Raw genomic sequence first — 24,334 nt, 5'->3', positions numbered from 1 at the left:
GCTTTTTCCAATCAGTAGTAGAAATTAGATCTCAGTAAGAGGAATGGCTTCATTAGTGTCTATGGATCGTAAGATTTTATTCTACTTCGTGAGACTCCTTGGTATTTTTGGGGTGCCCAAAATTTGCTGCCACTGCTCGGGAATAAAGTAACTCTATAGACAGCAGATCAATATATCAAAAAGAACCAGCAATATAAGATAGTCACCAAGAAATCCAACAGGGAATTCAGAAGAAATCTTTTCATTCAAAGAGTGGTAAGAATGTAAAACTCGCTACCACAGGTAGCGGTTGAAGCGAATAGTATAGATGCTGTTGAGGGGAAACTAGGCAAGCATATGAGGAAGATGATTATGATGGTACACTTAGATGAGAAAAGATGGGAGAAGACTTGAGTGGACAATAAACGTTGGCATGGACTCGTTGGGCCCAATGGCCTCTTTCTGTGCGTATATCCTATGTAAATATCTGCACATGTAAAACTGCTCAACAGCTCATGGATCTTCCAGGTATACCCAATATGCAATAATTTTCAGACGTCTAACCCTTTTTAAAAAATGGTTTGAAATTAATTTATACTTGAGGTCCAAAAGATTTACTTCAAAATCTACGAATTTGGTGCAAGATTGTGGGTGATGCAAAGGGGTTTTTGAATTAGTTCTATAAAAAGCCTTGAGCTGTTTTTCAAAACCAATTTAAAATAAAACACAAGGTAAGAAACCATCCCTATCCTGTTGATTTGATGGGAAAAGCCTATTCTGATGACAAACTTACCTTGTAACTCAATTGTGTAATCTTATAAACCTGGTATTGTCACTTCACTGGAAGGGTGACTTACTGGTATTTCATGGTGTATTTTCTACTTGAGTGTTTAAATTACACATTTAAGTGGCCAATATTGGAAGTATTTCATAATTCTCTATTTTTACAATATTAATATTCTGCACCTGAAGGACAATTAAATTAATCACTTTGCCCCTGACCCAGGGAGGGGAAAAATCAACCAGGGATGCTCGGAGCATATGCAGATGTTTGGCTAGGACAGACTTGACCTCGGCTGCTATGCCCTCCATTTTCGACTATCCTCCTCAGCCTCACTAACACCTGTAACTGGCACCATCCAACCCTAGCCCTTTCAAGAGAGGAAGGGGAAAGTTATCAAGGCAATAACGGGCAAAATGCAATAAGTAATAATGGGGTTGTGGGCTGGATGTTCATAATTCCATGGAAGGGCTGATCTAATTGCACTTGCAGCTACATCGCTTGAGAGTTATTGGATTATCCTATCAGCAAATAGATTTATTGTAATGTCATATTTTCTGTAAGTCACAAATAGCATAATTATCATTTAAAGGTTGAGGAGGAAAAGGAGTCATGTGTATAAATTGTGGAAGGGAAACGGTTGGTTAGATTTGTTGTTCAGCTCTTCTTTTCCCAGTGAATAATTGACCTATGTCAAAGGTCCAGTGTCATGTATGCAATCTTTGAAGTACCTGCATCTTTATCTTCAAATGTAAGAAAACTGTGACACCAGATTGCTATCTTGGATCATGTTAGTGTTCGTCTTTGGGCTCATTTTGTGCTTCAATATCAATATACTATTGGAAAGTTCTCACATGCTAATCTGCTTTAATGCTGTACAGTTACACTTTTTACCTAATCCTCTTGATTCAAACTTCAAGCTGTTCCTATCAAGTCAGTAATTCAACCTACTGTTACCTTGTCCTCTCCCCAAGCGTAAACCTGGTTTGGAAGGACACATGTTATAAACTAAAGCTGTTTTCATATTGTGTTTAGCAGCATATTAGTGCCGCTGACTCCCAGCGTGTGGGCTTTGCTCAGCTGTTGGCAATCCTCAAAGTAACTTTACTGGATTCTTTATGGGCTGTTGCCAAGAATGCCCTGTTAAATGAAGTCTTTCCACAGCTGACTTTCAGTGAATCCAGTGTTTTACTTTGGGGTTGTTGCTAGCAGTGTAAGATCTGTGCAGCAAGAGCCAGTGGCACAGGCATCTCACTAAATATAACAAAAACTGCATAAGCTCACCATTACCCTTTCTCAAATCTAGTGACAACATTGCACGGCGTGTTTCCTTAAGTGTGGGGGAGCTGAATAAAGGCCTTTGCCCCAGAGAAGATGTATAACTAGCTCCTGCCCTCTGACCCTCTTTATTGAGAAACATAGACAAACCATCATAGTGCAAAACGCCATCAATGTTGAAAAGAATAGGAGAGAATACAAAAGTCAACAAAGCAGTGGTTAGGTGACACTAAGTTTGGGTTTTAAAAGCTTGATGATACTAAGAGGAAGAAAAGATCAAGGGAGTTAATGAGCTAGATTCAGAAATGATTTGTAGGGTCCAGGTTTCAACATAACCTTTGTTCAGTTTGTGTGGGATGGCACATCTAGAACAGCGAGATGAAACAGTGACAGTGCTACTATTAATAAATGAGATGAAGCCCAAATTGTGAATGGGGAATTACTCGAGGTCAGAAGTGGTGGTGAGGGTGGATGGTGGAATCATTTATTAGATAGCAAACTTTAAACTGAAACAATACGTTAAGATGAACTCTGACCCTGACAAAATGATTATTATTCTCACTTTGCAGATGAAATGGAGAAAAGTACATCAACTGCTAATACACACCTTGGCGCAGGGATGTCCATGTTTTTATTATGTTTCCATGAACCATTATGAAACCTCATGAGTCACATGTGAAAGAACTTGTATCTACATAGCAAATTTTACATCCAACAGGACATTAAGAAAAGTTCTTCTCAACAGTGAATTCCTTTTGAAGCGTAGTTATTCTTGTTATGTAGGGAAGCATTGCAACCAAAGGGCCTACCACAATTAGCTGAATAACTAGTTAGTCCATTCTTCATGTTAGTTAAGGAGTAAATTTAGGCTAGGGATTGGGATAAGCTGCTCTTCCAATAATACCAAGAGATCTTTTGCACCCCTTACTTCAAAAAGCAGCAATGTCTCATTTAGAAAAACCAGGCTTCTTATAATGCAGAAGTCCCTTGGTATTTTTCTAGTACCAGTCTAGATTATGTGCTCCAGGTCTGGAGTGGGGCTGAATGCACAACTTTCTGATTCTGCGGTAGGAGTGTTACCACTGAGCCAAGCTGCCATAAAGTTTATTTGACTATTCCCTTTAATTTCACTTATATCTCGAGCTGCTGGTACTAATTGATCTTGTTTAGATTGAGGGTTTATCTACCAATAATACACCAATGCTAGAAAAAACCAGAATCATTAGTTCCATGAAATTCAAATCGGAGGAACTAGCGAGTGCAAAATATAAATACAAAAAGAATTGTCTGAGTTTGGGCTAGATAACTGGGCCCTGCAGACTATATGTAGTTTACAGTTCATGGTTTGAACACCCCTGCATTTAAAGCATGTTTTGAGTTCTGCACCGTATGCTTAAGAGAAGTGTTTGGAGAATTACTTTTTTAAAGCCCAGATGAAGAGTGAGCTAGACTAGAAATTATACTGTCTTAAACTCCCATGTAGATGGCAGGAAGAATGGTGAGTAAAATGGTATATCTGGAACTAATGAGTAAAAGATTTCAGGGAAGCACTGACCATAATTCTACTGCTGAAGGAGCAAAATGAAAACCAGCTTGCACCAGTGCTTGATATTTCATTGAGAAAGTGATGTCTGGGCTACACCAATCCTCATGTAAAATTTCCCTTAAGTGTTCCCCTTTTGTAAAGCATAGAGGAAGGGCAGTTTTTCTTTGTAATAATTGACTTTAGTCATTTATTAGTGATGGCTGGTTCATTTTTGTTGCATTTGTGTCTTTTTGTTAAAGTGGTTTGGTGGTATGATTGCTTGCTGCCCAGCTCATGCAGCTGGAGGATTAGTTCAAATAAAGCTGTTGATAGGGCAATAAAATAATTTTTGACATAAAGGTGTCTTAACTTTTGTATTCAATAGGAGCACAATCTACTCAATGTCTGAACTGATTAACTCATGAAGTTGTATTTATAATATGTATCATCGATGTTGTACAGGTATTACCCCATTTAACGCCCATTTCGTAGTGCGTTTTAGTGCTATTTGTAAATTGGGGAACTTGCCCAAATAGCATTGCCTCCATTTTCATTTTAGGGTGGTTGCTGTGTATGTGCCGAGAACCGCATTGTAACTGTCTTTTTTTTAAGCAAACTGCCACTTCCATCTCCAGACTCCCTCCTTATTTCTTGATTGCTGCCTCATTCACTGCCACTCTCCTGAGCCCTCGCTCATAGTGAGGGCCGGTGAGCGGGGGGGAGTGAGCAACGTGGCAAGAGGGGGCAGCGTGGGAAAATGAGAGGGTTGGGAGAGGGAAGTGGCGAGAAGGTGGTGGGAAGCAACGAGCGGGAGGTAAATAGAGTAGTAAGTTAGTAAGAGCAGTTGGTTGAAAGCGGATTTTTGGGCCAGTTAGGTTCAAAGTAGCCAATGGGTTTTTAATGTAAAATTACAGGTCAGGAACATAACCCACCATTATTATATGATTCTTATGGGAAAGTGGTTTTTGTTTGGCACGCTGTTCTTTAGGAACACATTAGGAGTGTTTAATGAGGGATAGCTGTAATTAACTGTTAAAGCAAAATCTTCAATAAATGTGAAAATTTGACGAATTAATCTTGGCGTTCAGGTGGGTAAGATATTTTGCAGAGTTTTATTGTTGTGGATTCTGGTGTTGAACCATTGATTTAAGTCATCATCTTGAAATTCATTGGAATAGGCATTTCTACAGAAGCCCTCATTCACAAGTACACTGCTGTCTGCAGTGTGAGGTGGAAAGATATGTACGAAGGAGAAAACTTTGAATAAGGCGGGAGGTGAGATAGGCATGGTTAAAAACGTGGGAGCTTCATGCTGACAAAGGGAGGTGGCTTTGGGAGATTGTTCTAGATCACAGGGGTGTAGTAATTGAAGATTTCCCTATGATAGGCTCCCTAGGTTTAGGGAGCAAGGGCAGTAGTCCATTGCAGAATGTGTGCAATGACAGATGGATGAAAAATATTGCTCTGTTACAAGGCCATGGAGGGATTTGAAATGAAGAATTAGGATCTTTTAAGTTTATTTCCTGAGAGCACACTGTGTATAATGGGATTTAGGAAAGATAATGGTGATTATTTTGATGGCCTTTGTTGGAAAAGGGTATGGACCAAGGAGTTTTGCATCAGCTGAAATTTATGCAGTGTTGTAATGGTTAATCTCTGACTTGACTGTAGGTATGGATTAGTGTTCCATGAGAGTTAGGTAGGGATGAAAGCACATAGTCTCCCAGAAATGGAAGAAAGAATCAAAACAATAGGGAGAGGTTAATGATGTTGGCAACATTGAACCTGAGGAAGTTAAATAATCTGGGAAGTTAAAAGCTAGGTCAGAAGGAGATTGAAGTAGTGGGTGGAAAGCTTCATAGATTAGATGAGATGTGGGGAGGGAAATTTGCTTGGATAGATGGAAGATATATAAAAGGAAAGATATGAAGAATGGGTTTAAAATGGCTCTGATGAATGAGACTTCTGAGGTGGAGAAGTTGGGCTATGGATAGAGGAATCTATAGAACAATATTTCTGAAGAAATACTCTCAGAAATATTGATGGATGAGAGAAAAGGGATCTGAAAATGCAGTCAGGGAGGGGTATTTAAGGGAATGATTTTAAGGAGACTTTTCTGAACAGGGAGGGAAGCGGCTGCATGCTGATGATTCCTTGGTGTTGGGTGCCATTCTCAGCTACTGGATGATAAAGTAGTCCATTGCCAGTCTACAGAGTTGTCAGACAAAATCTAGATTTAGGTTGGAAAGTGACAGTTGGTAACTATGCCCCACAAGTGCCCAGCAATTACCATCTTCACCTAGAAAACCCCCAACTATTTCTCCATTTTCTTTCAGTAGCACTATAGTTGCCAAGTCCCCAACTTTTAGCATCTTGCGTGTTGTCACTGACTAAAGCTTAACTGGGCTAGTCATATTAACACTAGTTATGTGAGCAGCTCGGAGGCCGAGTACTTAGTGACAAGTGGCTAATTTCTTGACCACTAAAAGCCAATCCACCAATTATAAGGTTCAGTCAGGGGCTTGATGGAATTCTTGCACTCACTTGGACAGGTAGCGCAAAAGCAATACTCGAGAGGTTTGACGTTGTCCAAGATAGTGGAGTTCTTTTGGTTGGCACAGGATTCCATACATCACCCCTTCACTGGCATATTGTGCTGTGGTAGGCACTGTTTCTACAGGATGCATTGCGGAACCTCACCAAGCTAACATCATCTGCCAAGAAGGTCACAAGCAACAGAACTGTGGATACGACATCAACAAATTTTCCCCCAAGTCGTAGGCTATCCTGACGAACATATATCACCAATCCAGCATCATTGCTTCAATCTTCTGGTAACCCTATAAAGTGAAAACTGGGCCTGCAGCCATCTTCTCAATGCAATTTGTGATGGTTAATAAATGCCAGCACCAACCACATTCTGAGAACAAATATGAGAAAAAAGATTTTGAGTTTCGTAAGGTGAGGCAGTAGTGGTGGAAGAATGGCCTGATGGAGTGGAGGGAATGAAAAGTAAACCAGTGTCAGGAGAGAAAGGATGCATGCAGTGAGGATTTTGAAGAAGAGGTGGGAAAGATAGTGGAGAATGAAGTGGTTGAATTTGGGGAAAGTACTGGAGCCTGAGATGAGATCTAAAGGTCTGTGCCACTGGTTAACAATTTCACCTGAGCGCATTAAGCAATGTGTTTAAAAATAGAGTAATGTGTTCCCCAGTGTGTTTTCATCAGCAGTGAGCTGATTTCACATTTTAAGAGGCTATTCTCCAGACTATTGTGGAGAGAGTTATCATTCATACAAATGAAAATGAAAGGTCAGATACTAGGGATTTATTAGATATGATGTTTCTAAAATGGATTGAGCAAATTGTGCATATGGTCATTCGTGTGCCAATGTCATGTCTACCAGTTGGAAACAATTCAAAGAATTAAAACAGAAAGCAGACTTGCTGTAAGTAGAGGTGCTGCCTTGGGAAATAAATCATTTTGATAGTGCGTGATGTGCATTACTCTTCATTGTTTAGTTGCTAGTTGCAATTTCAGATTCTGTTAGTGTGTCATTATTAGGTTGCTTGTTAGCGACAGTATAGTTGCTTAAGAGAGCACATCTTTGGTGTGTGATATTTATTTGTCCATACTATATAAAGAGAAAATGGGTGTGTCCCAGGATACCTCCCCAAAGAACTAACATAGTTCTATGATGATCATTACAAATGGCAGTAAAATGTTAAGTGTTATAACAAATCATGCTTTCACTGGTATGACTTCACCGCCAGTTAGTGTCATACACCTATAACTCTTTTAGTATAATTACTGGCTGCATATAGTGACACCGCTATTCTTGGTCAGAATGGAGATGATTAGGTTAAACACTAAGTGACCATTATGGATTGATTTTTAATTTGCATTATGTAGCTGTCTCCCATTTGCTTAGTTTTGCTGGCAAAATAACACTGCTTTTATCAGAAGACTTTGCTGTATTTTTGGCCATGAGTTTGTGGTTAATTCATGGAGGCTCTGTTTGCTGTTAAAATAGCCTGTTCACTGTAGTATGTTGTTTATATTGGTTGAGATAGTGGAATTAATTGGTTGACAGTGGAGTCATTACTTTCATAATTATTTCAATCTTTGATGGATCATGGATATTGGGTGGGGGAGGACTTGTCTACATCTTTTTATGTCTCTCAGAAACAGTTCAAAATGCTTCTTCACCTAGAATAAGTTACATTGCAATACAACGATTTGTCCACTGTTTTGCAAACTGCAAGATCCCATAAACGTCAATGAGATGAGCAACAGTTGAACTATTTTGGTGCTGTTGCTTGATAAACCAGGCAAAGCACTTGATTTTCTTTCAACATAAACATAGAAACTAGGAGCAGGAGTAGGCCATTCGGCCCTTCGAGCCTGCTCAGCCATTCAATATGATCATGGCTGATCCTCTATCTCAATGCATTATTCGTGCTTTCTTTCCATACCCCTTGATGCCCTAACATCCAAAAATGTATCAATTTCTTTTTTGAATATACTCAGTAACCCGGCCTCCACAGCCTCCCTTGGCCCCTGGTTCTAGACTCCCCAACCAGAGAAACATCCTCCCTGCATCTAGTCTGTCTAGCCCTGTTAGAATTTTGTATGTTTCAATCGGATCCCCCTCTCATTCTTCTAAACTCTAGTGAATACAGGCCCAATCTCTGCTCATATGATTGGCCTGCCATCCCCAGTATCAGCCTAGTGAACCTTTGCTGCACTCCCTCTATGATAAGTATATCCTTTCTTAGGTAGGGAGACCAAAACTGCACGTAGTACTCCAGGTGTGGGCTCACCAAGGTCTTGTATAACTACAGTAAGACATCCCTACTTCTGAACTCTAATCCTCTTGCAGTGAAGGCCAAAATACCATTTGCCTTCCTAATTGCTTGCTGCATCTGTCTGTTTGCTTTCATTGACTTGTGTACAAGGACACCCAGATCCCTTTGTACATCCACATTTCCCAATATATCACCATTTAAATAATACTCTGCCTTTCTATTTTTAACACCGAAGCGTATAACTTCACATTTATCCACGTTATACCGCATCTGCCATGTGTTTGCCCGCACACAACTTGTCTAAATCGCCCTGAAGCCTCCTTGCATCCTCCTCACAATCCTGTCCAGTTTTGTGTCGTCAGCAAACTTGGAAATATTGTATTTGGTTTCCTCATTCAAGTCATTTATATATTTATTGTGAATAGCTGGGGCCCAAGCACTGATCCCTGCGGTACGCCACTAGTCACCGCCTGATCCAGAAAAAGACCCATTTGTTCCCACACTGTTTCCGGTCCGTCAACCAATTCTCAGTCCATGCCAGTATATTACCCCTGATCCCATGTGCTTTAATTTTGCCCACTAGCCTTTTAATGTGGGACCTTATCAAAAGCCTTCTTGAAATCCAAATACACCACACCCACTTCTCCCTTATCTATTCTACTAGTTACACCTTCAAAAAACTCTAGCTAAGCATGATTTCCCTTTCATAAACCCATTGCTGACTTTGTCTAATCCCGTTAATACTTTCCAAGTGTTCTGTTACCAAGTCTTTTATAATAGACTCTAGCATTTTCCCCATTACTGATGTTAGGCTAACTGGTCTGTAGTTCTCTCTTTTTTCTCTCCTTTTTTGAATAGTGGGGTTACATTTGCCACCCTCCCATCTGTAGGGACTGCTCCAGAGTCTATAGAATTTTGGAAGATGACTACCAATGCATCTAATATTTCCAGGGCCACTTCCTTTAGTACTCTGGAATGTAGATTATCAGACCCTGGGGATTTTTCAGCCTTTATCCCCATTAATTTCTCTAGCACCATTTTTGCTTTACTAATACTGATTTTCTTTAATTCCTCCCTCTCACTGAGCCTTGGTTCCCTTGCATTCCTGGGAAATTATCTGTCCTCTTTTGTGAAGACAGAACCAAAATGTGTGTTCAATTCTTCTGCCATTTCTTTGTTCCCCGTTATAATTTCCCCTGTTTCTGACTGTAAGAGACCTACATTTGTCTTTGCTAATCTTTTCCTTTTCACATATTTATAGAAGCTTTTACAGTCAGTTTTTATGTTCCCTGCAAGTTTACTCATACTCCGTTTTCCCCTTCTTGATCAATCTTTTTGTCCACTGTTGCTGAATTCTAAACTGCTCCCAATCCTTAGTCTTGCTGCTTTTTCTGCCAATTTTATATGTCGTCTCTTTTTGGACCTGATACTATCCCTGATTTCTTTTGTAATCCATGGTTGAGCCACCTTCCTGTTTTATTTTTGCACCAGATAGGAAGGAATAATTGTTGTAATTCATGCATATGTTCCTTAAATATTAGCCATTGCCTATCTACCGTCAACCCTTTTAGTAAGGTTCCCCAATCCATCATTGCCAACTCGCACCTCATACCCTCTCTATTTAGATTCAGGACTCTAGTTTCAGGTTCAACTTCTTCACTCTCCATCAGAATGGACAATTCTATCATTTTATGGCCACTCTTCCCCAAGAGAACCCACACAACAAGATTGTTAATTAATCCTTTCTCATTGCACAATACCCAGTCTAGGATAGCCTGCTCTCTAGTTGGTCCCTCAACTTATTGGTCTAAAAAACCATCACGTACACACTCCAGGAAATCCTCCTCCACAGTATTATTGCTAGTTTGGTTTGTCCAATCTATATGTAGATTAAAGTCACCCATGATTACAGTTGCACCCTTATTGCATCCGTCTCTAATTTCCTGTTTAATGCCTTCCCTTACATCTCTGTTACTGTTTGGGGGCCAATTGACAACCCCCACCAACGTTTTCTGCCCCTTGGTGTTTCTTACCTCCACCCAAACAGATTCCACATCATGATTTTCCGAGCTAATATCCTTCCTCATTATTGCATTGATTTCCTCCTTTACTAACAGTGCTACCTCACCTCCTTTCCCTATTTGTCTGTCCTTCCTAAATATTGAATACCCCTGGATGTTCAGTTCCCATCCTTGGTCACCCTGCAGCCATGTCTCCGTAATTGCAACTATATCATAACCTATTTACGCTGTTAATTCATCTACCTTATTGCGATTACTCCGCGCATTAAGATACAATGCCTTTAGACTTGTCTTTTTAATCTTGTTAGTCAGCTTAGCTTTAATTTGCACTATGACCCCATTTGTTTTCCGTCCTTGTTTTTTCTGCCTTCCACTTTTGCTTCTTACTTTTCTGTCTTTTGTTTCTATCCTTGTTTCCCCCCTCCTCTGTCTTCCTGCTCAGGTTCCCATCCTCCTGCCATTCTAGTTTAAACCCTCCCCGACAGCACTAGCAAACACCCCCTGCCGAGGACATTGGTCCTGGTCCTCCCCAGATGCAACCCGTCCTGTTTATCATGGTCCCACCTTCCCCAGAACCGGTCCCAGTGTCTCAGGAATCTGAATCCCTCCCCTCTACACCATTTCTTCAGCCACGTATTCATCTGATATATCCTGTTATTTCTACTCTCGCTAGCACATGGTACTGGCAGTAATCCTGAGATTACTACCTTTGAGATCCCACTTTTTAATTTACATCCTAACTCCCTATATTCAGCTTGTAGGACCTTATCCCTTTTTTTACCTACGTCGTTGGTACCAATATGTACCATGACCACTGGCTGTTCGCCCTCCCCCTAACAAGGAATAGAAGCAGGAGTAGACCATATGGCCCCTTGAGCCTGCTCTACCATTCAGTGCAATCATGGTTGACCTTCTGTCTTAATTCCACTTTTCTGCCTGCTCCCTAAGTCCCTTGATTCCCTGAGAGACCAAAATCGATCTGTCTCAGCCTTAAGTGTACTCTGGGGTATAAGATTTCCAAGATTCATGGCCCTATGATTTAAGAAGTTTATTCTCGTCTCGGTTCTAAATGATTGACCCTTTATCCTGAGACTGACCCATGTTCTAGATTTTCCAGCCAGTGGAAACCACCTGTCAGTGTCTACCCTGTCAAGCCCCTTCAGACTCTTCTATGTTTTATATCACCTCTCACTCTTCCAAACTCTAGAGAGTATAGGCCCAATTTACTCAGCTTCTCATCGTATGATAATCCTGTCATCCCAGGAACCAATCTAATTGCCTTTGCTGTAATACCACCAAGGCAAGTATATCCTTCTTCAAATGTGGAAATCAAAACTGCACACTGTATTCCAGGTGTGGTCTCAACAAAGCCTTGTATAATTGTAGCAAGACTTTCTTATTCTTGCACTCCAACCACTTTGCAATAATGGTCAACATACCATTTGCCTTCCTAATTGCTTGTTGTGCCTTCATGCTAACCTTCTGTGTTCATTGTATTGTACGAGTATGCCCAAGTCTTTTTTTTTTTTGTAAAAATATACTTTATTCATAAAAATCTTCAATCACATTCAAAACCATTTCAAAAACAACATTACAAGGGTACAATCCAGGTTAAACTTTTACAAAATGTATCACCAGGTGCATCAGTACAAACAATATTACAGTCATTTACAGCCTTTCATTTTGATCTGTACAGCCCGAGGGGCTCTAAACAGTTCCCAGTCTCTCGGTGCGCTGTGGTAGAAAGGTCTTAGACAGCGACCCTTCCCCATTGCGCCTTTGCGGCAGCTGCCCCAAGCTTTAGTGCGTCCCTCAGCACGTAGTCCTGGACTTTGGATTGTGCCAGTCCGCAACAATCGGTCGGGGACAACTCTTTGTGCTGGAAGACCAACAAGTTTCGGGCAGACCAAAGCGCGTCTTTCACCGAGTTGATGATCCTCCAGCTGCAGTTGATGTTTGTCTCGGTGTGTGTCCCTGGGAACAGCCCGTAGAGCACAGAGTCCTGTGTCACAGAACTGCTCGGGATGAACCTCGACAGCAACCACTGCATCTCTCTCCAGACTTTCTTTGCAAAGGCACAATCCACAAGGAGGTGAACAACGGTCTCTTCCCCACCACAGCCACCTCGAGGGCATCGTGCAGAGGGGGTGAGACTCCTGGCGTGTAGGAAGGATCTGACGGGGAGGGCCTTTCTCACCACCAGCCAAGCTACGTCTTGGTGCTTGTTGGAAAGTTCTGGCGATGAGGCATTCTGCCAAATGACTTTGACAGTCTGCTCGGGGAACCATCCCACAGGGTCCACCCTCTCCTTATCCCTCAGGGCCTCTAGGACGTTACGTGCTGACCACTGCCTGATGGACTTGTGGTCAAAGGTGTTTTTCTGCATAAATTTTTCCACCAGGGACAGGTGGTACGGCACGGTCCAACTACTTGGAGCGTTCCGCGGCAGCGTGGCCAGACCCATCCTTCGCAACACCGGGGACAGGTAGAACCTCAGCACGTAGTGACACTTGGTGTTTGCGTACTGAGGGTCTACGCACCGCTTGATGCAGCCGCACACAAAGGTGGCCATCAGTATGAGGGCGATGTTGGGCACGTTTTTTCCCCCTTTATCTAGAGGCTTGTACATCGCGTCCCTGCAGACACGATCCATTTTCGACCTCCAGATAAAGCGGAAGATGGCTCGAGTGATCGCCATCGCGCAGGAGTGTGGAATGGGCCAGACCTGCGCCACGTACAGCAACAGCGAGAGTACCTCACACCTGATGACCAGGTTCTTACCCGCAATGGAGAGGGAGCGTCGCTCCCACATGCCCAGTTTCCTTTTCACCATAGCCACTCGCTCCTTCCAGTTTCTAACGCATGCCCCGGTCCCTCCGAACCATATCCCCAGCACCTTCAGGCCGTCAGCCCTGACAGTGAAGGGGACAAAGGATCGGTCAGCCCAGTTCCCAAAGAACATGGCCTCGCTCTTCCCACGATTTACCTTGGCTCCCGAGGCCAGTTCGAACTGGTCGCAGACGTGCATCAGTCTGCGCACCGACAGCGGATCCGAGCAGAAGACGGCGACGTCGTCCATGTACAGGGAGGCTTTTACCTGAGTGCCTCCACTGCCTGGGATCGTCACTCCTCTTATGCCCGGATCCTTCCTGATGGACTCGGCAAAGGGTTCTATGCAGCACACAAAAAGGACAGGCGAGAGAGGGCAGCCCTGCCTGACTCCAGATTTAATCGGAAAGCTATCTGTTTCCCACCCATTGATTGAGACTGCGCTACTGATGTTAGTGTAGAGCAGTTGGATCCAATTTCGAATTCCCTCCCCAAAGCCCATTTTGGAGAGCACATCCCCCATGTAGGTGTGCGATATTCTGTCAAAGGCCTTCTCCTGATCCAAGCTGATGAGGCAGGTATCCACACCCCTGTCCTGTACATAGGCAATCGTATCCCTGAGCAGCGCCAGGCTGTCAGAGATCTTCCTGCCTGGCACAGAGCAGGTCTGGTCAGGGTGAATCACCAATTCCAGAGCGGATTTGACCCGGTTGGCGATGACCTTGGACAGAATCTTATAGTCCATATTCAACAGTGAAATGGGTCGCCAATTTCTAATTTCCTCCCTTTCCCCCTTGTGCTTGTAGATGAGGGTGATGATGCCTTTCCTCATGGATTCTGACATGCTGCCGGCCAGGAGCATACTCTCGTACACTTCTAGCAGGTCTGGGCCGATCAAGTCCCACAGAGCCGAATACAACTCCGCCGGCAGGCCGTCGCTTCCGGGGGTTTTACTCTTCTCGAAGGACTCGAGGGCCTTAGTCAGTTCGTCAGGAGTTAGCGGTTTGTCTAGGCTCTCCCGCGTACTGTGGTCTAGGACCTCCGTGATAGAGGACAGGAAGGACTGGGAGGCCGTGCTGTCCGTGGGCTTCACGTCATACAGTCCGGCATAAAAGGATTTGCTGATCCTCAGAATGTCGGACCGTGATGACTTTACTGAGCCGTCTTCTTCCTTCAGGCTGCTGATCACAGAGCGCTCTCTGTGTACCTTTTGGAAGAAGAAACGTGAGCACGTCTCATCCTGCTCCACGGAGCGGACTCTGGAACGGAAGATGATCTTGGAGGCCTCCGAGGCAAAGTGCGAGGCTTGCTGGCCCTTCACCTCTTGGAGCTCCTCCTTGACATCGACCCCCATCGACTGCAGCCGGAGCAGATTCTGCATCTTTTCCTGGAGTCGGGACATTTCCCTCTGTTCCTTTCTAGCTTTCTGGGTGCCTTTGAGGATGAAAAACCTCTTGATGCTTCCCTTGATCACTTCCCACCAGTGTGTCAGGGACTCAAAGAGGGGTTTCACGGTTCTCCAACCTTTGTAATCCCTCTTGAGCTCCTCAATGTTCTCTGGGGTCAGCAGTTGCACATTTAGCTTCCATGCCCCCCTGCCCACCCTCAGGTCTTCCTCCAAGTGGCAGTCCGCCAGTAGGAGGCAGTGGTCAGAGAAGAACACCGGCTTGACCTCGGTGGATCTGACTGTGAATGCACGGGACACAAACAGGAAGTCTATCCTGGAACGAATGGACCCGTCTGGCCGCGACCAGGTGTATCTACGCTGCGCTCCGTCTGCAGGGTTGCTGAAGACGTCGTGCAGCTTGGCATCCTTAACTGTTTCCATCAGGGATCTGGACGTAGCGTCCAATCTGCTTCCGGCCCTGCCGGATCGTCCAGCCGCATCGATGATGCAGTTGAAGTCCCCGCCCAGAATGACCGGCCTGGAGGTCGCCAGCAGCAGTGGGAGCTGCTGAAAAACCTCCAGCCGCTCAGCCCCTTGTGCCGGGCCGTACACGTTAATTAACCGGAGTGGAGCGTTCTTGTACATTACGTCTGCTACCAGGAGTCGCCCGCCCACCACCTCCTTGACCTCGGAGACGGTGAAGTTGCCTCCCCGCAGCAGAATACCCAGGCCGGAGGAACGAGAGTCGTTTCCGCCCGACCAGATCGATGGCCCGTGGGACCACCATCGTGACCATTGCCTGTAGGAGCTGAGGTGCGGTATCGCACACTCCTGCAGAAACAACAGGTCAGCTTTGACCTTGGCTAGGTAGTCCAAGGTCGCAACACATCGCGTAGTAGATTTAATGCTACGCACATTTATGGATACAATCTTTAAACCCATATTAAAGCATTTATTCTCCTACCAAACCCACTGTCTCTGAGAGTCCCAGACCTTTAGTCTGCTCCTTCATACCCGTAGTGAGCTCAAATTCCTTCACTTTGGATGGGCTGAGGTAGATCTCCTTGGCCGTGTTCTGCTCCAGTGGCATCTGGAGGTTCACGTAGTGAGCGGATTTTGAGATGACCTTTGCTGGAGAAGCTTCTCCAAAACTCACCCCCTCTGGGGGGTTGCTGTTCCCGGCTTCCTGGAGCTGGGGTGCGATGATTGCCTCACTGCTCCCAGATTCCAGGGGCTGTGGTGCACTGGCCTCCTCAGGTTGCAGGCAAAGTTGGGGTGCGTTGGTCTCCTTGTTGTCTCCAATTTTCTGGAGCTCGGGTGTCTCGTCCTCCAACGCCCTGGAGCTTTGCCGCCTCTTCTGTCGGTGCCGCTCTGGCACTTCCTCATCCGAAGAGCTGCTGCCCTTGTCATCCGTGTCGGATGGGAGACGCCTCTTGCCGCTTCTCTGGGAAACGCCTTTGCTTCTTCTTCGCTCCCTCTTACTTTTCTTGTTCTTCACCGTCCGCCACTCCCCCTGCTGCTTTTCCACTGCTGCCTCCTCCTCCATTGATTTGCTGTCCTGAGGACTGGAAGGTTCAGGGGGTAGTGCTGTTGATTGGCTCTCTGTTGCCTCAATCTCTTTCTCCACCTTGTCTCTCTCTGTGTCCTCCTTTGTCCCGTTGAGCTCCCTGGGGGCCTTGGTGGTTGGAGTGACACGGAACATTTCTTCTGCTTCCCCGTGGTCGGCTTTGGCTGCCTGTGCGTAAGTACGGCAGCGTTTGGGGCAGGTCCTGTAGAGGTGACTTGCCTCGCCACACAGGTTGCAGCACTTGGCCTGTTTGCAGTCTTTTGTCTGGTGCCCTTCCTGTTTGCAGATCTTGCAGAGGGAGGCGCTGCAGTTGGCCGCCACATGACCAGCCTTGCCGCATGAGCGACAATGCTTGGGTTGCCCAGCGTAGACCAGGTAGCCACGGTTTCCCCCGATAGCGAAACTGGAAGGAGGGTGGAAAATGGCTCCCTTACCATCGGTCTTTAGCGTGACCTTAAACAGGCGTTTGCCTGTCCAGATCCCCAAGTCGTCTCGAATCTCAGTGCCGCTCCCCACCTTATCGAAGTACCTGGTGAGGAAGGTGACCACGTCGGCGACAGGGACGAAGGGGTTGTACACATGCACCATCACCTCACGTTCCCGTTGCAACGGCAGAGAAAAGTGCGGCTCCGCCGTCAGGATCTTCATCTCCGGCAGGTCTCTCTTCTCCTCGAACACCCTCAGGAGCCGGACGCAGTCTGCCACTTGCTTGAACGTCACGTCAAAATAACCACCTTTGCGGGAGTCGTGCAGGGTGAAGATCTCCGTAGCTTGGAAGCCGCACGCCTTCAACAGGATCCTCCTGGTGAAGAAGCCCCGATCCATAGGTGATCCTCCTTCGTCGCTGTGGTTCACCGTGACTCGGACGGTGATAGGTAACCCACGGTATGGATTCAGATTGCGATTGGTTATCGCCCTTCCATCCCGACCTTGCCTTGGCAGGACCATGGTGTCGCCCCTGCAACACTACACTTGATCTTAGCCAAGAGGCCGAGAAGCGATTATGCCAAGTCTCCCTGAACATCAACATTTACAAGGTTTCAGGTCTTCTAAAACATATTCAGCTTTTCTATTCTTATGACCAAAGTGAACAACCTCACACTTCCCCACATTACACTCCATCTGCCACCTTGTTACCCATTCACTTAACCTGTTTGTATCTCGTTACAGACTCTTGTGCACTCTTCGCAGCTTACATTCCCATCTAACTTTGTATTGTCAGCAAACTTAGGCACATTACTCTTGGTCTCTCCATCTAAGTTATTAACATAGACTGAATAGTCGAGGCCCTAGCACTGATCCTTGCAGCACTCCACAAGTTACAGGCTGCCAACTTGAAAATGCCTCTTTTATCCCCACTCTTTGTTTCCTGTCTGTTAATCAATTCTCTATCCATGCTAATTTATCAGCCCCAACTCCCAACTCCATATGCCCTTATCTTGCTTATTAGCATCAGCCTTTTTTGTTTCACCTTATCGAATGCCTTTTGGAAATCCAAGTATACTATATCCACTGATTTCCCTTTATCTACCCTACAAGTTACATCCTCAAGAAAACTCTAATAAATTTGTTATACATGATTTCCCTTTTGTGAAACATGTATAGTATTGAATAGCACCATGGGATCTTGCATCACTACAGAAGGAATCTCAATTTAATGCCTCACCTGAAGGGCCAGTTCAGATTCTGTGTAAAAGCTTGCTCTGATGAAAATTTCACACTGCACTATGTTGCTATGCATTATAATAGTTTCACAGAATTTTGGACAAGAGGGGACTGTAACAGGAGGGATCACTCTTTGACGAAGAATCCTGTCAATTTGCTGTTTGACTTTTCCGATCAGCAGGTGTGGTACCCTCCTAGGGGTAAATAAACAAATGGTTTTGGCATCTGGGAGTAGAGTGACATGATATAATTTTTAAGGGGTTTGATAGGGCAGACGCTGAGAGATTGTTTCCCCTGGTTGGGGAGTATAAAACACGGGGGCACAGTCTCAGGATAAGGGGCCAATCATTAAGGACTGAGATGCAGAGAAATTACTTCACTTAAAGGGTTGTGAATCTTTGGAATTCTCTACCCCGGAGGGCTGTGGATGCTCCATCGTTGAATACTTTTAGGCTGGGATAGACAGATTTTTGGTCTCTTAGGGAATTAGGGGATATGGGGAGTGGGCGGGAAAATAGAGTCGAAGCTGAAGATCAGCTATGATCGTATTGAATGGCGGAGCAGGATCGATGTGCCGTGTGATCTACTCCTCCTATTTCTTATGTTCTTATCATCTTAACAGAATCAGTTAAAGCAGCTTTGTGACATCACAGGTCAGTCCAGTTTAAATAATCAAATTTCACGTGTTGTTACATCACAAAGCAGCTTTAACTGTTTTCTTGGACACCTGAAGGCTTTCGTGATAGGAGCGGGAATGAACTAAGTGCACAAATAAGTTGCTACTTGCAGCTTCACTGGTGAAGATACCGTACCTCAAAGCTATCTGTGCTATATCCTTTACTCGTCGACATTACAAAGCAACTACTGTGTTATATTACTTCTATCGGGTCACTTTGCTCAACGAACACGGTTGCACGCCTGTCTACTGACGAGTGAGTTGGTAATCAAGATGAAGCAGACGAAGAGACCATTGTAAGATGAAGCGCATGCTGTTTATTAACATAAGTATTAGAGCACTAACACAAGTGTCTTCTCAAACCAAACCCTACTCTAAAACTACTGATTAACAATGTAGCCTGTGCTACACAGCAATTGGGTCATACAATCACGTGTTCAATCTGCTCACGTTCTCTTAAAGGTGTATTGCACTTCAGATTACCACATCCCTCCCTCTTTACTTGAAGGTACAATTTATAATACAATATATCAACTATTTATATAAATAAACTATTTACAAATTCTGTCTCTCTGGAGGCTTCTTCAAATGTGTCAAACATTGTAGTTTTACGACTTTGGATGGTTTATCCGAGGCTCCCCTCTCAGGAGTCATCTGTCCACTAGACTCTCCAATAGGAACCTGTAAATTTGTTTCTTCAACTCTCTCGGGCTCAACAGATCCTACAGATACTTACAAACCAAGGGGAGTTTCTTCCACGTGTGGAGTAGACTCAAATGGGAATGCTTGGCACATCCTTTCTTGTAGATCTGTTTCCCTTTTCCTGAGGCGATCTACATGTCTCCTAATTATCCGACCTTTGACCGATATGTGATAGGAAAGAGGTCCTGTCATTGCACTAACTTCACCTGATAGCCATTTGGGCCCATATTCAAAGTTCTTTGCAAAAACTATCTCCAACAGTGAAGTTTCTTTCACAACTGTGGTAATCATGTCCATTTTTCTGGGCCTCCTGACTTCTCTCTACCCTCCCCCTAAATTGAGCCTCATGAGACTCAAACGTGTCCTGAGATATCTCTTCTTCAGTAACTCTGCGGGGGCAATACCGCGTGTTGTGTGTGGCGTAATCCTATCGTTGAATAGGAAAAGTGATAATCTAGTTGCCATACAGTCTCCATCCAGTTTTTTCATTCCAGACTTGAAGGTCTGGACTGCCCTCTTGGCCAACCCATTGGGCGCAGGGTGGTATGGCGAGGTCTTTAGCATGTGTTATGCCATTGAGACTTGCAAATCTTTGGAACTCCCCGCTGGTGAATGCCATTCCATTATCAGACACTATTATCTCCGGTAACCCATGTATTGCAAAACTCTGACTATGGTGGCGACAGATGAGGATGATCTTATTTCGTATACATCCATCCACTTCAAATGAGCGTCTATGATCAAGAGGAACAAGAGCCCCACGTAGTCAACATGGAGGCAGACCCATGGCCTTCCTAGCCATTCCCAGGGATGCAATGGAGCCAAAGGGGGCAATTTCTGTACCTGTTGGCACTGTATGCAGCTCTTGACTAAGTTTTTGATTTGTGTATGCATCCCTGGCCACCATAAGTAGCTGGACGCCAAAATTTTCATTCTGGAGATGCTGGGGTGAGCACTATGCAATTCGGTCAATGGCTTTCTTCCTCCCGGAGGCACAATGACTCTTGCTCCCCATAGCAAGATGCCATCCTGGCAAGATGAGCTCGTATCCCCTATTAAAATAGGGCTTGATTTCGTCAGACTTTGGTTTGTTAGACCATCCCTATTGTTCCCTTACATGAGACAAAACTAGGTAGTGGTTTGTCCACACTTATTTGTACAGGTGACGAATCCAGAAAGTTTAATAAGACAAGTTCTTGGAGATTTGGGATGTTCACATTGCTGTCTTTTAGAGATAATCGGCTCAGTGTGTCAGCATTTGCAACCTGGCTTCCCGGCCAGTGGATAAAAGTATATTCGTAAGCAGCTAGAATCAGTGCCCATCTTTGGATGCGTACAGAGGCAATTAGAGGTATTGCCTTGTCTTCGCCGAACAAGCCTAATAGTGGCTTATGGTCGGATACAATGGTAAAGTGGCAACCATGGATGTATTGGTGGAACTTCTTAATGCCAAATATAATGGATGAGCCTTCTTTCTCTATTTGTGAGCATCTTCGTTCTGCACCACTGAGTGGTTACGTCTCAAGAACAGTGGGCCATTTGGAGCCATCCGGTGGGAGAGTACTCTCCCTACTCCATAAGGGGATGCCTCGCAGGTCAAAATTAATTCTTTCTTTGGGTCGAAATGTACTAACAGGGCTGATGAATGTAGCAACTGCTTTACTGTCGTAAAAGCCTCTTGTTGTGGAGCTTGCCAAGACCACCTGTGGTTTTTCTTGAGAAAACCGTATAATGGAGCCAGTACTGTTGACAAATTTGGGAGAAAAGGGCCATAATAGTTAATCATTTCCTAATGCCTCACAAATAGCTCTCACCTTTTCTTCTGTTGGGTGAAGGCCCTCTCAAGTGAACCCTGTGTCTCAGGTAAACCACTTCTTTTGCTTGGAGGATACATTTTTCTTTTTTCAAACGTACCCCAGCTTGTGAGAAACGCTTCAACATCTCTTACAGGTTAGCCAGGTGTTCTTCATCAGTTAGTCCTGTTAGTAGGACATCATCAAGATAAACCACAACATGAGGCAGCTCTTGAAGTAAACTTTCCATAGTCCGTTGGAAAATGGCACAAGCTGATGAGACTCCGAAGGGTAACTGGGTATATTGGTATAACCCCCTATGTGTGTTGATAGTCACAAAGACCCGAGAAGCCTTTTCTAGTTTGACTTACTGGTAAGCGTGGCTCCTGTGGAGCTTCGTATATGCGGTTTCCCCTGCCAGCTTGGAGTACAATATATCAATTTTTGGTATAGGGTGCCTGTCTAGCCTGGCCACTTTGTTAACAGTCGACTTATAGTCCCCGCAAATTTGCACACTCTGGTCAGGCTTTAGTACTGGAACTATGGGTTCTGCTGACTTGGAAAATTTTATAGGTTGTAAGACTCCCAACCTTTCCAGCTTGTCTAATTTGACATCAACTTTTTCTTACAGTAGTTAGGGTACTGGCTTCACCTTCATGAAGCTGGGAGTTGCCTCAGGATCCACATGGATTTTAGATTGCAGCCCCTGAATCTTTCCAAGCTGCTCCCTGAAAATAGAGGCATATTTCTGTAATAATTCTTGCAGATCTTTGAGTTGAAAAATCTCGGTCCACTCCAACTTTATTTCCTTAAGCCAGTCCCGACCAATTAGACTTGGACCCTCCCCTACTACCACTATTAGGGATGGATTAACAGACTGATTTCCATACTGTACTGGAACCTTGCATATACCCTTTACTCGTATGTCTTCACCAGTATTTTAATTTAGCATCTGAATTTTCCAGATTTAATGGGTGGTCTCCTCCACTCATATATTTGAACGTATGTTCTCCTATAATTGTTGTGGAAGCCCCTGTATCCACCTCCATTCAGATGGGTTTCTCGTTGACTTTCACTATCATGTAGATTGGTTCTGTTTTACCCAATTTTTAAAATTATACAGTGAGTAAATATCTGACTCTGTTTCTTCTGGGTTTCTCTAATAAGCAGATTTCATGATTTCTATCTTTTTGCTTAAAGTTTTGCCTTGATCTGTCTTTACAATGTTGCATAATGTGTCCATTAGGATGGCAGAAGAAACATTCAACTCTTTTAAATTCTGTTTTTGTTTTGGATTTCCAGCATCCGCAGTAGCTTTTAGCTTTTTTTTTTATCTTTTAAATTGTTGTTCGTTTGCAGGCTGTTTGGTTCCATTTCTGTTGTTATTGTAGGTTTTCTTTGTTAAACCATTGCTTTTTGCTGGTCTGTTAATGGTAGCTGTTTCGTGCCTTTCCGCAGAGCCCTGTGCTTTCACACCATTTCTAACCGGTGCTTCCCTCCTGATGTGAAGGACGGCGCCATTTTGTGCTCCCTTGATTGCTTCTGAATCCCTGACTGCACTCTCCATTGTGAGCGCTAACTCCAGCGCCTTGCTGAAGTCTAAATTCATTTCTGACAACAAGTTTTTTTGAATGGCGTCTTCATTAATCTCTCATACTAATCTGTCTCTTAACTTCGTTAATCGACATCCCGAACTCTGTGTTCTGTCCATTGTTTTAAAGCTGCTACGTAGCAAGTGACTGTCTCTCCAGGGATGTGACATCTCGAATTAAATTTAAAAGCTGCATTGTTACCAAGGGGTTTCGACCGAAAGTGGCTTTTCAAAAGATTTACCAGCTCATCAAAGCTCTTGAAACCTGGGGCATTGGGTGCCGTTAGACTACGAATTAGGCCGTGTGTTTTACTGCCACACGTTGATAAGAGGATCACTCGCCTCTTCTTCCTCGATATGTCATTGGCAAAAAGAAGAATGCAAGGCATTCAATGTAATGTAACCAGTGGTCAGATTAAACAGTTCAATACGGCCAAACAATGGCATACTGGAGGGAGATGACTTCAAGAACTATGATGAAGGCTGTACTTAGAATCACCTGCAAGGTACGGTTGATTTATTTCTGTTTAATTTCTGCGGCTTTCTTTGGTGTTGTCGACTGGTCATGTTTTGCCTCTTTGCCAGTTATGTTCCTTCTATCGGGTCGCTTTGCTCAGCGAACACAGTTACATGCCTATCTACTGATGAGTGAGTTGGTAATCAAGATGATGCAGACGACGAGACCATTGTAAGATGAAGCGCATGCTGTTTATAAACATAAGTAACGGAGCACTAACACAAGTGTCTTCTCAAACCAAACCCTACTCTAAAACTACTGATTAACAATGTAGCCTGCACTACACAGCAATTGGGTAATACAATCACGTGGCCAATCTGCTTATGTTCTCTTAAAGGTATATTGCGCCTCAGATTACCACATACTGTATTCAGAGAGCTCTTATTTTAGTTTTATGGAGAAACCAGCTGATTGGCAAGATTCATAGAACAAAGATGCCATAAATGTTGAAAAAACAGCAGAAAATGATGAATATTGGTAAACATATGCATTTTTAAAAGTAATTTGAGTCATGAGTTAAACATAGAGGTCCGTCCGTACCTCTACGTACATGAGAAATTTAGAAGAAACTAATTAAATAACTAATTGTAGTGCAAATTGTTACGGAAATAGGGTGTTACTTGACAGACGGTTGCATTTCTGAGCTTGTCAAGTCTGCTGACTTGGGTTTGGCATGTCTCACTTATCTGCAGAGAAGTGACTTGTGACTTTCAAAGTAAACTGCTCGGTCTCTACTGTTGTGTTTACTGTGTCACTTCACACTGATGGCTATTTGACACACATTTTATCTGTCATTGTGTCTTCTGTTGGCTGGTGTAATGGGATAATAATGTAGGTATATAAAATATGAAGGCCACATTAAAACTCCATTTGCAGCATTCAAGTTTAGATGTAAAACAACCACAGGATCAGCAGACAAATCAAAATTAGTGGGTGTCTTAAACCAGTGAGGTTTTATCCATTCTTCAATTTTCATTCCTTGTTGTAGTGACTCCATTACTAGGACATGGTCCAAGGGCAGTGATTGCCCTCTAATACCTTGCTCAGATGGCTATTTTTCATGTGGTAACATGATTTACAAGGACGATACCAGAACCAAGAGTTATAACTATCAGGAAAGGTTAAACAGGCTCAGACTGTTCTCTGTAAAAGAGAAGGCTGAGAGATGAACTGGAAAATCTTTAAAATTATGACGCGGTTTGATAAGTTAGATGTA

General features: G+C 43.9%; 1 protein-coding gene across 2 annotated transcripts in view; it reads left to right on the top strand.

Moving 5' to 3' along the window:
- prdm2a (PR domain containing 2, with ZNF domain a) overlaps positions 1–24,334 on the top strand; it is a 170,142-nt gene that overhangs the window by 1,511 nt on the left and 144,297 nt on the right. The window lies entirely within an intron of this gene.

The sequence above is a fragment of the Cetorhinus maximus genome, chromosome 15 (genome assembly GCF_964194155.1).
Source record: "Cetorhinus maximus chromosome 15, sCetMax3.hap1.1, whole genome shotgun sequence".
NCBI classification, from domain to species: Eukaryota; Metazoa; Chordata; class Chondrichthyes; order Lamniformes; family Cetorhinidae; genus Cetorhinus; species Cetorhinus maximus.
The sequence above is the reverse complement of the archived record's forward strand: the minus strand, read 5'-3'. Positions and strand labels throughout refer to the sequence as shown.